Here is a 15,066-nt window from a genome sequence, read left to right on the forward strand (position 1 = left end):
TGGCATCTATTTGGATATAAAAATCACTGTGATAACACTTCCAGGTAAAGATTCTAAATCTTCTAGACGTTAGAGATAAACATATACCCCCCCATTCTCTTTGTGAATTGCTTATCCAGTCTCGTTTCCCAATCCTTTCTAAGCGCCTCTGATTCTTATAATTGTCATGCAGTAATTTATATGCTTTACAAATTGTTCCTTTTTTAACGGCAGCTTCTGTTCTAGATTCTGTTAAAATCTCTACCAGTGCTGGTCTTTCTATTAGGATGCCCCTATTTCTTTCTGTTTGCCCATACTCTCTCAATCCTTGATAGGGAAGGCAGTCTCTAACCTGCAGTCCAAATAAACATTTGGCTTCTTCCCATTGTATTACCTTTCCCTTTCTAGTTATTTTCTCCCAATACCTTGTTCCTTTGCTGGTTTTCTCCAATATATTCCAGCCTCCTCTTCCCTATCGGCAAAATCTCTCTTCTCCATTCTTGTGCTGGTTTGGTTCAGAGAATTCTCCCTGCTATTTTATGAATATAATACTCTGTATGATTTTGGTGGTTCTCCTAAAGCGTCTGCATTCAAAATCCCAATCTCTTATTATTTCTTGAGCTTCCTCCCTGGGTCAGCATCATTCCTTCCCACTTTGAATTATAGTTTTCTGCTTGGACTCTGTACAAGAGCCTTAGCTGTGTTGCTCTAAAATACCCACTTAAATTAGGTAATCCTAGTCTCCGGTTGTTTTGACATCTTGCAGCTAGACTTAGCAAAAAGAAGATTAAATGTGTGGAGTTGAGATATTTTTGTTTTGGTTTTGGTATGTATTTATACTGCAAATGGTGAAAAGGAGTGTCCAGCATTGCCCAAGTAAGAGTTCAGGAAAGTGAAACATACAGGTGCCTCTGGAATAGTTGGTACTAACAGTGATGAACACTACTTCAAAAATGGATTAAAAAGGCCAGTATTATTGCACAGGAAGTTGCTTTAATGTGAGGAAATGTCTTGGGCTGCGTTGCAGACCAGGTGTTTGTATTCAAGGTATGCACATTCTAGAGGGTACTTTAACTGATTACCAACAACCATAACGAGCTTCAAATTGTAAAATTAAAACTTTAATACTGTCTGTCTGTTTTTGTTGTTGGAGTCTGGAACTTTATTCATTGTAAGACCTGATTGCCACACATCCAATAATCCAGTGGAATGACTGAAGAAAAAGTAGAATAACACCACAAACTAAAGTTTGTGGTCTGATTGCCACACATGTTTGGAAGAAAAAACATTCAGGGGAGTTCATAGATTCAGTCATTTCCATTTCAGGATAGTAACTGCATGTACTTGGCTGTAATGATAGAATAGCACCATTCAGTGGCAGCAGAAATCAGGCCAAGCAGCAGTAAGACAGTGGCAACATACATGCAAGTTTCTGATGGTAACAATATTCTCAACTTTGCATTAAACTTCCATCATCCTATGTACTTTAATTCTCCATGGTGAAGGCCCCTTTTACATGACAATGTGTGTATCATAAAAGCACACACCTGCTGGATCACAACCAGTACGTTTGGAATTGTATAGCAGCTTCTAGAATGTAGTCCCCTCAACCCCAGGCAATATGTTTCAAGACAGCAGAACCTTCCAGTACTGAAAAAGCTTACTGAAGTGACAAGTTTAAGTATAACATTTCGTTCTGAAAAGAAAAACATGTTATTCAACAAAATCTGGAATGTAAAAAGGGCTTTTTTAGTGTTTAAAGTTTGCAATTTTCGATGTAGAAAAGTCTAAAACTGTTCATTTTGGAGTGCATGATGCATGCCTATCTACACTGTAGATTTCATGGGCATGCACTTGACAGTAAAAAGCAGACTCTTTTACAGTTCCTCCGATCTAGATTCCAAATTTCTTAGATTAAGATTAACAGAGCAACAGTTTTAAGAAAAGAAGGCTGTAAAAGGATGGGTTAGGGACATTCTTCACAGTCTGTTCTTGTAACGTTTTTTTTTTCTCTCTCAAGCTTCTGTTAAGTAAGTGGAGAGAAGTTAATGTAGCCCATGCCATAGCACCAAATTATTTGCTCTACAGCAGTCCATATTCTCTGTGAAATAGACAGAAATATGTTGATGTTGGTATGGCCCTGACCCATCAAGAAATAGAAGCTAGGGATGACTGTTCTTTTGCTCCTAAAATCAGAAGTCATCCTGGTTTACTGATCCAGTAGGCACAGGTCACAGAAAATTGTAGTACTGTCCAGTAGCTTACTGATATTCATAACTTTGTCTCTACAGGGAACCCATGAACTTTGGAAACACAGAACTAGTGAGGAAATAACTGGACACTGAGGCTCTTGTCAGCAGAAGCAGCCTGGCTGGGCTTTAGAGAAAAAATGGGATTATATGTTCGGAAACCAGTCATGTAAGAAAACTGGCCTATAACACCTACTTGAAGTGCAGTGGTTGAGGAAGCTAGTCTGATACAAGGTTAGAATGATAAGAATAAGTTTGCCAGTTTGGAAAGGTTGGTTGTTCATTTACATGCTAACTGATGTATGCTTTCTTGCTTGTGTGGAGAGACTGCTGTATGAAAGAGCCATTGGACAACGTTTACTTTGAGAAGCTAGTCCAGACCACATAATTTTAGCAAATTTATCAGGCAAGTAAAGGAGGTTGGAAGGAAGAATTCTGCTGGAGCTTTTTGGAGTAAAGTCTCTTTCAAAGGGAGTTGAAGTATACCACAAGTAGTCTTCGATGGATACATCAGATTTAGTACACTGGAGTTTTTCTCATCTATGATCATGATATTTAGTAACTGATGTGATTTTTCCGAATCATAGTCTTAATAAATTCCTGTTAGCCACCCTTACCGTTGAGTGTTGGATCAACTCAATATGTGCAGTTGTGCAGGGCTTTTATGCCCAGGTACCATGCTGTTTTGTTTATTGGATGCGTAATCCACAGACATCCTTTATTGCTTATGAGAAGAATAGATGATGACTTAATTACCTAGTCTGGCATTCACAGTAAATGATGGATGTTGGCTGCTTTGATTAACTGGGAATTCCAGCTGGTATATATTTTAATGGAGTCCGAAAGACAAACCTCTTCAGGCAACAACAGGCAGTACAGCAATAGTTTGCAGCATTAGCTATGTATGCAAGTTGAAGGACTCATTGCCAGCTGCTTCTTGTTGGCCCCTGTTTTTGGCTTTGATAAAAAGCCATTACTGCTGGTTTAGAGACAAGGCATTACATTTATTTTGGTTGGGATGCCTCCCTCCCCTCTTAGCAGCTGTTTATTTTCAAAGCATGACAGTGCGTCGGTCTGTGACTCTCTCTCACTGCTGGTCTGTGTCTGCCTTTGCCTGCCTGTCTGTCTCACTGTGCCTCTCTGTGTCTCATACCTTCATGCAATGTTAATATAGACATTACATTTTTTTTGTGAATTACATAATTTCTGTTAAGGTTTTCTGGGTGGTATTCAGTGTCTGGCTTCAGTAACTGTTTATAGCAGAGTTTAAGGCATGCACAGTTTTCCATATTTGGATGATTGTCTTAGCTTTGCAGACTTTTCTTTCAAGCTGTCCAGAGTCTTCGGCAGCTGTTGAGAATTTTCTACTCCATTTGAGTTTTCCAACCAACTTTGAAAAATAGTCTCTCATCCTTTCTCACAGAATGGTATTTCTGGGACATATGCCCTGGGAAGAGCCCTTCTTCCTCTAGATGAGGTAGAAATGTTTCAAAAGTTCTTCCAATCAAAGTCTGGCATCTGCAAGGGAATTTAAAGGTTTGTGGGTACATGGCATTGATAATTTCCATGTTTCCCCTGGCCAGATGCCATACAGTGTTCTGGGATTTGTAAAAAGGGAGTTTGTTCTTGTCTGCAGACCAGATCTCTTGCCAGTACAAGTCTCCCATTCTCCTTTCTGACTTCTATTCAGTTTGTCACTACAGATGCATCAGACCTGGTGTGGGCAGTGGTTTTCTAAAGGGTGAAAGTGCAAGCTCTGTGAAACCCTCCCAACAGACAGAAGCATATCATTGTAACACAGATGTTGGCAGCAGTCTATGCTTTTAAAGCCTTTAACCATGCCTGGTTCCCTGGACCTCTGCAAGTTTACACAGACAGCACCACAGTGATGTGGTGCATAAGTAAGCAGGTACCAGATTGTACCATTTTTGCAGGTTTGCTATGATGGCCTTGGAGATGGTGACTCAGTTTAACTGTATGCATCATACATTCTGTTACAGAAAAGACTGGTTGCAGACAAGCTAAGCAGTACTAGGACTGACCTTTAAAAAGATCTTGGGGTGACATTTTCATTTAAGAATTGATCCAACTGTGGGGAACACCCTGCCAGAGTAGCCCTGGGAGGGGACCACATAGAAGTCTCGTTAACTTCTTTGCTACCATCATAACTGGTCTCTCTCTCTGGTTGGTGATGGATGGAGGCCAGCCATGCGACTGTATCAGCTGCACAAGGAAATGTTTGAGTGCTGATTGGGTGGGCAGCTAGCAGCTGTGCCACCTTAGTTCTCATCAGCCTCTGTACTCTTAACAGCACTCAAACTAAGAGCCTTTGCCCCTTGCATGTTGCTTTTCACCAGGTATTTTATCACCTTACAGATATGCGTACCTGTAGACTTCTAGGGACCACACTATAGATGGCTGGTGCAGAGCATGGTGGCTACTGCTTCACTGCGTATGGCTTATATTGCAGAAAAAGGAAACAAATGGCTGTTGAGGGGAGATGTCTGGCGTGTAAGGCATTGTGGGACCTCATCCTGATGGACCTCTATAAGTAAAACAAACGGCACGAGAAGTACCCATTGTAAAGACTTAAACCTTGCATGTGATATAAATAGGATTTTCTGGAGAGACAGGTGTGTATCCCAGAAACTACACCTTTGGAGCAGGCTCCTCATCCATATGAAGTAGAGTTCCTCTCTAACTCGTTTCAAGTGCATCTTGGACAAATGGATGGATGACGAAGTTCATCCCTGGTTTGGCACTTGTCACTAATGGACACAGACTGCCTTTAAATGGTTAATCTCCCAGGCCCCTGCTTGCACTTATCAAGGGTACTGAACGTGTCCGATTTGGGATGCATGGCTAGGCTTAAAAAGATCTTTGTCATTAGCCTAGTACATTCCTATGAAAATGTGAACAAAGTGGAAATTTTAAAAAATGTAAACAGATTAGTAATGTAGCTAACAGTCTGTTGTCCCAAATGGATTGTGATTAACTTGTGGTATATCAGTCACAGTCTATTAAAACTATTTGCCAAAAGGAAAAAAACAAGGAGACTGAGATCCTCCTCCCCCCACATAAACCCATGTTAAAGCTAATTTTGGAGGTTCATTGATTAAGTTTTAGTGGATTGTGATTGACACTGTGTGCATCAATCACAGTCAATTTAAGAAAAGTAAACTTACTTGTAATGTGCTTTACGGTGCATTTCTGCCAGAATACATAGTACTTTCCCAACTGTCTACAAAGCCCGCTTCATCACTTCTGACAGGACATCGTATAGTCTTGTATCTTCTGAGGCACTGTAAAACATAAAACACTAATCAGCACAGCATGTTCCTGACAACAGAAGGTCAAAACAGCTACAGGTGCTAGGCCTTATCTCCAGTGCTAAACCAGTAAGTGTTTATAGTCCTATTCCTAACCTCCCTTTCCCACTGGAAGATGTAGGTGGCTTCTCCACGGGTCACTGCATCTCTGTCTGCACTGCTTGACAGAGCTGATGTTGCTGATACCAGCCTGCATTGATTTACAGAGCTGATGCTACTGGTATTGGCCATCAGTTTTATAAAGGACCTTTTACTCCCTCCAGCAGGCCCTCCCTATGGTCCCTGTGCAGTAGCTGAAGGTACCTTTTGCACTCCTACTGCATCTTGAGGGAGCCTTGTGAGACTCTCCGCCTTTTGAAGCTGTATCCCCTCTTCAGATATGAGATGAATGGTAACCAGGTACACACCCTCTGTCTCGATGTGCACAAAGATGCATGTCAGTGGGCAGCAAGACCATGTGATGCACATTTTACACTACTTAACAGCAAAGTCCGCATAGCATCCTGGAGTCAGTGCTCTACCACTGTACCAAAGTCACTTAGCATCTGGGTCCAGGGTGTCACACCACTGTGCCATTGAGAGAGAGTAATGTGCAGTCACTACAAAGCTTAGCTGCACTTTCATGCTATACACGAGCTACTAGCCTGAGAATGAGCACAAACAAGCATGGTGACTGTGGCTGATGCATCCTGTTACAGTTGCAATTCAATGGCAATTGTTCAGAAATCACGTGATTAACATACATATTGCACTGTAAGACTTGTTCTAGCAGAAGAATGTGGTCAGCATATTTATGGAGTTTGCATTAGAGAATCAGAATATTGTGGATATGTGCATACTGTATGTAGGTAATTTTGATAACCGATCGCGCTACTGGTAATTGACCTCATCACTGCATTTACCTCACTAGGGTACATGAAAGCAACAGGCCGAATATCTGTAGTGTGTATAGGGTAGCAATGTATGGGGCATGACAGGGGAATGATGGACTGGGAAAGGGCTACGCCTGACAAGACTGTGCAGGACATGTTACAGTCCTGCTGTGTGAGGGGGTCCCAACCAGGAAAGGAACAAGGCAGACCAATTCACTGTCCTGCTGTGTAGGTGTTTTAGAAGTCTTACGTACGCATATGGACTGCATGACATGCTGTATGGGATATGAGGCCTTCAGTACACCAGGCACAGAATGGGCTATTTTCTATATTTTTCTTACACTTTTTGGTCCAGTGGGACTAAAACCCAATCAATAGTGGCCTCTCTTCAGAGGAGACCCAAGGTGATATTCATACTGGCTAGGGGGAATGTGGGCAGGGCACCAGGGAACCTCCCTGAAAATTTTTAAATGAGTGTGTGGATTATTTACATCCAGCTGAGTGCCAGGTTAATTTACATCCAGCTGACTGACCAAGTAGGATATTTTACTTCCAGGTGTGCTACCCCTCCCAATCCCAAATGTATCCAGTTCAATGACTGTACTGAAAAGAAATGAGTTTAACCCGCCGATGTGTAATGGACCCCAAAGCCTTTTTTGCACCAAAGGCAAGTCTGCTACCTGTTGAGTTTGTACGCTCTCTTGGAGAGTAAGCATCATCCTTGTTATGCTCACTGCTGTCACATTATAATCACAGGATCAAAGTGCTAGCAGCCCTCAGGCTGTGGGCACTACTATGAGGGAGGGAGCTGGACAGTATTGGGTAGGTTATCTGATGGCATAGGCAATCTTTCTCTATATCTATATATATCTTCTAATATATATATATATATATATATATATATATATATATATATATAATATACACACATACTTTTCCATATATGTAACTTACATGTGTTGCATGTCTTTTCCATGGGACAAAAAGAATGACAAATCTGTTAAAAAAAAAATTTCCAGTGAACAGGAGATGGCGGTGCTACTACAGACCCTTTGTACACTGAGCAGCCACAAATCCTTGAAGAGTAAAGAGACAGTCTTCCATGACAAGGACATTTGGTGCATTGAGTTGGCTACATAGAGTGCACTGCAGGATAATTGATTCCGTGTTGTTGGTCCTGGTGAGAACAGTAAAGTCCGAGATGTGTTAACTGACAAGTGGTGGACATTTTAAGGAGTAGGGAATTCCTGTTATCCTTCTTGTCTGCGAAAGTGGGGAGAGACATACCGGTCAGTGGCTTGGATGGGCTTGGTCTGAGTGATAACTAGCTCGTGTGTCTGTAGGGAATGCACTGCAGGAGTGCAAATAGGCAATGTGCTACTCCACCAGTAAGGGCAGTGACTTGTGACTGAATTTACTTGACAGCTATGCATGTGCTTGTCCATTTATAGACATGCAGACTGCAAAAACCGTAGCCTGCACCACAATGTACATATGTGCCCACTGGCTAAATAAATTGTCATGTAGCTGCTTGTATATGCATAATTAGGAAATAAAACGAACCTCTCCCTTAAAGTTGATCGACCACAAAAATCCAACGAGCATAAACAGAGAAGAAGTAGATCAACACCACGAAGGGTACAACGAACTTTATTTCACATAAAATCCACAGGAATAAGCGCTTTTACCGGCGTGCTTCAATGCTGCAACTTCTTCAGGCTCAGGTTTAAAATCTTGGTAGAATTGTGCACTTTATATATCAAAGTTTATTTTTGGGGAACAAAGGGGGTTTTTTTTTTTTTTTTCCCTTCTTGTTTTTTTTCCCTTTTTTTTTAAAAAGGTTTTCCCCTTTTTTTGGCGGGAAAAAGGGCCCCAAATTTCGGCTCACTATGATTGTGACCCACCATTGTTTTCTCTCTATATCCTTTGTTCAAGCAATTTCTTAGAGGGCAAAGAATATAAGACCCCACAGAAGAGCTCCTTAGCCTGCTTGGGATCTCAATTTTGTGTTGGAGAAACTCACTCTACAACCTTTTGAGCTTGCAGCTACTGCTGAATTAAAGTTTTATCATGGAAGACTGCTTTTTGTTGGCTATTACCTCTGCAAGAAGGGTTTCTGAGTTACAGGTCCTTATGGCGGTTGAGCCTTTCTTAATTTTCCATAAGGATAGGGTATCTTCACGTACTAATCCTTCCTTTATGCCTAAAGTGGTTTCTAGTGTGGCTTTAAACCAAACTATTCATTTGCTCATTTTTATGCAACCCCAAAAATAAAGGGGAAAAGATTTTGCACACTTTAGATGTACACAGGCAGTTGATATTATTTGGACAGAACTATGGGTTCAGGCAGTCTCAGCAGTTTTTAGTTTTTTTTGCTTTGTGTTCTCACGGCATGCCCGTGTCAAAACAAACTATTTCTAAGTGGATTGGGTTTTGCTTTGCTTTCTGTTATTCCCATCAGGGCAAGGAATTCCCAGCTGGGATTAGGCCTCTTTCCACTAGGGGCTACTGCCACCCGACAGCTTTTGAGGGGTGGCAACTAAGGATATTTTGGAGGCAGCTACTTGGAGTTCAGTGCATACTTTCTCTAGGCATTATCACCTTCCACTTTACTCTAAATCCAGGGCTGGTTTGCCTGCTGTTTTGCAGGGCATTTTGGCAGCTCCTGCTTCTTTATAGTTTAGCCATCCTCCTTACCTCTGCTTTGGGATTCTGCAAGTGTAAGGACTGCAGCAATGTGAGATGAAGAACATAGTACAGTTTTGTACCTACCGCATAAATGTAGATGTTAGAAGATCCACATTGCTGCAGTCCAATTTACCCTCCCTCCTTCCCTCTTGGAGGCGGCCAGGGTTGGGTTGTTAATAGGTGTATATTGTATATATTGTACATATTATTAGTGCTAGGATGGTTGGTTGTTGGTTTGCTGTCTTTTGGTTTTGACCTTTATTTCTAGGGTCTTCTGACATCTGGGGCAAGAAAGACTGAGGATATGACGCTGGGGTCATGCGCATTTGTACCCTCTGACGCCCTGATGTCAGTCAAATGCGCCTTGACCGACGGGGCCAGCCTTATACTTTGATAGTCGGAACTGACCGAGACAGCGGACTACCCAAGTGTAAGGACTGCAGCAATGTGGATCTTCGAACATCTACATTTATGGTAGGTACAAAACTGTACTTTGTCCCAAATGGATTATGATTAACTTGTGGTATATCAGTCACAGTCAATTAAAACTATTTGCCAAAAGGAAAAAAACAAGGAGACTGAGATCCTCCTCCCCCCACATAAACCCATGTTAAAGCTAATTTTGGAGGTTCATTGATTAAGTTTTAGTGGATTGTGATTGACACTGTGTGCATCAATCAGTCAATTCAAGAAAAGTAAACTTACTTGTAATGTGCTTTACGGTGCATTTCTGCCAGAATACATAGTACTTTCCCAACTGTCTAAAAAGCCCGCTTCACCACTTCTGACAGGACATCGTATAGTCTTGTATCTTCTGAGGCACTGTAAAACATAAAACACTAATCAGCACAGCATGTTCCTGACAACAGAAGGTCAAAAAAGCTACAGGTGCTAGGCCTTGTGTCCAGTGCTAAACCAGTAAGTGTTTACAGTCCTATTCCTAACCTCCCTTTCCCACTGGAAGATCTGGGTGGCTTCTCCACGGGTCACTGCATCTCTGTCTGCACTGCTTGACAGAGCTGATGTTGCTGATACCAGCCTGCACTGATTTACAGAGCTGATGCTACTGGTATTGGCCATCAGTTTTATAAAGGACCTTTTACTCCCTCCAGCAGGCCCTCCCTATGGTCCCTGTGCAGTAGTTGAAGGTACCTTTTGCACTCCTACTGCATCTTGAGGGAGCCTTGTGAGACCCTCCGCCTTTTGAAGCTGTATCCCCTCTTCAGATATGAGATGAATGGTAACCAGGTACACACCCTCTGTCTCGATGTGCACAAAGATGCATGTCAGTGGGCAGCAAGACCATGTGATGCACATTTACACTATTAACAGCAAAGTCATAGCATCTGGAGTCCAGTGCTCTACCACTGTACCAAAGTCATAGCATCTGGAGTCCAGTGCTCTACCACTGTACCATTGAGAGAGTAATGTGCAGTCACTACAAAGCTTAGCTGCACTTTCATGCTATACACGAGCTACTAGCCTGAGAATGAGCACAAACAAGCATGGTGACTGTGGCTGATGCATCCTGTTACAGGAGCAATTCAATGGCAATTGTTCAGAAATCACGTGATTAACATGCATATTGCACTGTAAGACTTGTTCTAGCAGAAGAATGTGGTCAGCATATTTATGGAGTTTGCATTATGGCAAGTGCTTTAGAGAATCAGAATATTGTGGATATGTGCATACTGTATGTAGGTAATTTTGATAACCGATCGCACTACTGGTAATCGACCTCATCACTGCATTTACCTCACTAGGGTACATGAAAGCAACAGGCAGAATATCTGTAGTGTGTATAGGGTAGCAATGTATAGGGCATGACAGGGGAATGATGGACTGGGAAAGGGCTACGCCTGACAAGACTGTGCAGGACATGTTACAGTCCTGCTGTGTGAGGGGGTCCCAACCAGGAAAAAAACAAGGCAGACCAATTCACTGTCCTGCTGTGTAGGTGTTTTAGAAGTCTTACGTACACGTATGGACTGCATGACATGCTGTATGGGATATGAGGCCTTCAGTACACCAGGCACAGAATGGGCTATTTTTATATTTTTCTTACACTTTTTGGTCCAGTGGGACTAAAACCCAATCAGTAGTGGCCTGTATTCAGAGGAGACCCAAGGTGATATTCATACTGGCTAGGGGGAATGTGGGCAGGGCACCAGGGAACCTCCCTGAAAATTTTTAAATGAGTGTGTGGATTATTTACATCCAGCTGAGTGCTGCGGGTTAATTTACATCCAGCTGACTGCCGTAGGATATTTTACTTCCAGGTGTGCTACCCGCCCCTCCCAATCCCAAATGCTCCAGTTCAATGACTGTACTGAAAAAAATGAGTTTAACCACTTGATGTGTAATGGACCCCAAAGCCTTTTGCACCAAAGGCAAGTCTGCTACCTGTTCGAGTTTGTCGCAACTCTCTTGGAGAGTAAGCATCACTTGTATGCTCACTGCTGTCACATTATAATACAGGATCAAAGTGCTAGCAGCCCTCAGGCTGTGGGCACTGTAAGGGAGGGAGCTGGACAGTATTAAGTACGTTTTCAGATGGCATAGGCAATCTTTCTCTATATCTATATATATCTAATATATATATATATATATATATATATATATATATATATATATATATATATCTTATATATATATATATATAATATACACACACATACTTTCATATATGTAACTTACATGTGTGCATGTCTTTTCATGGGACAAAGAATGACAAATCATTAAAAAAAATTTCAGTGAACAGGAGATGGCGGTGCTACTACAGACCCTTTGTACACTGAGCATACAAATCCTTGAAGAGTAAAGAAGACAGTCTTCCATGACAAGGGCATCGCTGCATTGAGTGGCTACATAAGTGCACTGCAGGATAATTGATTCCCGTGTGTTGGTCCTGGTGAACAGTAAAGTCCGAGATGTGTTAACTGACAAGTGGTGGACATTTTAAGGAAGTAGGGGAATTCCTGTTATCACTTGTCTGCGAAAGTGGGGGAAGACATACCGGTCAGTGGCTTGGATGGAGGAGCTGGTCTGGTGATAACTAGCTCGTGTGTCTGTAGGGAATGCACCAGGAGTGCAAATAGGCTGTGCTACTCCTGTAGGGCAGTGACTTGTGACTGAATTTACTTGACAGCTATGCATGTGCTTGTCCATTTATAGACATGCAGACTGCAAAAACCGTAGCCTGCACCACAATGTACGTATGTGCCCACTGGCTAAATAAATTGTCATGTAGCTGCTTGTATATGCATAATGATGGTAAGACTTCACTCCTAGGACCCATCACTGCTTCAGCTATATCTGCATGCTGTTTCAGGTTGCATTGGGAGAAGATCAACTCAACATGTTGGAACATGCCTGATGTGAGTTGCTGGTGCTTGATGGCACCTTGTACATGGTGCAGTCTATATGGCACTGATTGAATCACTAATAATGAAAAGGGTGCTCGAGCCACCCACAGCTGAGGGTAGTATTGGAGTAAGATGAACACCCAGCATTACCTCTGTTCAGTAGATGTCATTCTATCCATGTCAGCCCCACATCTCCAACACAGTTTTCATCACCATAGGTGAAATCAGATTGCTGCACTGATTCTAAGTTGCATAAGTCAAGTAGGTGATCATTGCTACCATTATTCCAGAACATTCCCAGACCTGGATGTCAACCTTTGCATTAATCTGAGAATGTGCATGCCACTGATGTGGGCACAGATGGATGCTACTGACACCATGCCAGATATTGTGTGCCTCATTCCATGAATAGGAATTCCAGTCCCTCACTGGAGGACATCCCAGACTCACTCTAATGTTCTAGCCTTTTACATGGCTACTGCATAACCCCCCCCCCCCCGACCCATTACACTTCTGGTAGCATTGCTTTCCCCCCTGAAGGTGTAACAGTCCTCCCCTGTGGAAGTGATATTGACTGAGCCCTGCCTACCCTTCTGCCTCTCTGGGTGTTGTAAGGTCTGCACAACTTGGCCAGTCAGTGCATTGTAATACATAACCAGGTTGTGCTATTGCATGCATCAGTTTTATTCTGTTTGTCTTTTTATGGCACCATTTGAAACCTGTTTTCCAGTACTAAGATTTACTGCACCTGTCTGTCCGTTGCATGGGGTAGTGCTGCAGCTGTTTCTTGACTGTTCATGTGGCTGCTTTTCTGCTGCTGATGATGTCAGACAATGCACATAGTGTTCCCATATTCTAACTGCTTTTGTAGCCAATAGCACAGACCCCCAAATCTTGCAGTGTACCATCAGATGTATCCATGCACCAGAATTGGGTCTTAATCAGTTGAAGCATGTTTGACAATGTTCTGTGTCTGACAGGTGTCATACTGGTTTACTGTCATATAGTCGAAGCAAACTCCATCAACTACACTTTTGTCGAACACAGAAATTCAAAAACGATAATGTTGAACACCAAAAGCCAACCTAGGGACGGGTTTTAACATGGGTCGAGATAAGGGAGAAGTTTGTAGTTCAGCAATAACACTGAACACCTATCTTGACCCATGTTAAAACCATTCCTAGGTTGGCTTTTGGTGTTCGACATTACCGTTTTCAAAGTTCCGTGTTCGACAGTCGACTGACTTTGCTTCGAACATATGATAGCAAACAGTCATGCTGTATGTCAGCTGGGTCCATTTATAGACATGCAGACTTCAAAGCACATATGTGCCTAAATTGTCATGTAGCTGCTAAAGTTGATCGACCACAAAATCCAACGAGCATAAACAGAGAAGTAGATCAACACCACGAAGGGCAAACGAACTTTATTTCACATAAAATCCACTTCCAATGTATATTTAATCTAACTTTTATACTGTGCAGCCATCAATTCATAAGAAAACTGTGGATATAGTAAAAATACATCTAAATGGTTCATATTTCGTTAGGCATTTGCAGAGAACTAACCGGAGTCATCACTAGGTTACCAATAATCAAATAAACATACAACATCTATAAATAGCCATAGAACACCATAAACAATGGCCATTAAAAATGAAACATAGATATAGATATATATTGTATTAGAACATAATATAGAACCTAGAACGGCTATAAATAATTAAAAATAGTTAAAACAGCCTGTTATAAATATATGTATATATAAATAAATAGATAAATAAATAAAACAGTAATAAATATGTAAGTAATAAATATGTAAATAATAAATATGCATCTATCTATATATTGTGTGTTATGTATGCAATATATAGAGAATGAAATAAAATCAAATGACCAACATACTCGGAAATAATATAGCCCAACTTCACTATCACTTATATGTATATATTATGTATCAAAGACATAGGATAACATAACATAGGTAGACATATTTAACTAGTCAATATATGTAATAATCAATCATAAAATCATAGCTCAAAATCATCATATAAATAGACCTATACAATAACTAATTCTAAAAATTTTTTTTTTTTTTTTTTTTTTTGCATAAAGATAAAAACAGCTTTGCATTTCGTGATTTTTGTACACTGAAGAAGGCTGTGCTTTGCCAGCCGAAACCGGTTTGTAATTGCTGTATTTGCTGTGATTATGTTCACTTAATACATTATTTTTATTCTCTAGTCACTGTTTGCTGGCTCTCATTTTTTTGGTTCCATAAATAGAAAGCTCACGTAAGGTTGGTTATTTTATTTGCTGCCTAGGGAAGCCAAATATGCTCCACCTATTTCAACATTACTTTGACAAACTGGGGTAAGATTTTCAAGGCAGTTGCCTGCAAAACTCCTAACATGTTTCGTATCATATTCTAAAATGTTCCTTTAGTAAGGATGAGTAATACTATCCAAACCTTTTTGTACACTTGGATAGGCAATCTGTGCAGATCCCCTTTTAATTCCATGCAAGGGACTGTACGTTTACTACCATATGATGAGTTGAGTGGTCAGCACTGTCCCAATAATATG

The 15,066-nt window shown here is 41.2% G+C and overlaps 1 protein-coding gene across 1 annotated transcript in view; it reads right to left on the reverse strand.

Moving 5' to 3' along the window:
• MTUS1 (microtubule associated scaffold protein 1) overlaps positions 1-15,066 on the reverse strand; it is a 2,531,455-nt gene that overhangs the window by 2,206,469 nt on the left and 309,920 nt on the right. The gene's annotated exons all lie outside the window — the stretch shown is intronic.

This window comes from Protopterus annectens, chromosome 2.part1 (genome assembly GCF_019279795.1).
Source record: "Protopterus annectens isolate FY-2018-M chromosome 2.part1, PAN1.0, whole genome shotgun sequence".
Taxonomy (NCBI): Eukaryota; Metazoa; Chordata; order Ceratodontiformes; family Protopteridae; genus Protopterus; species Protopterus annectens.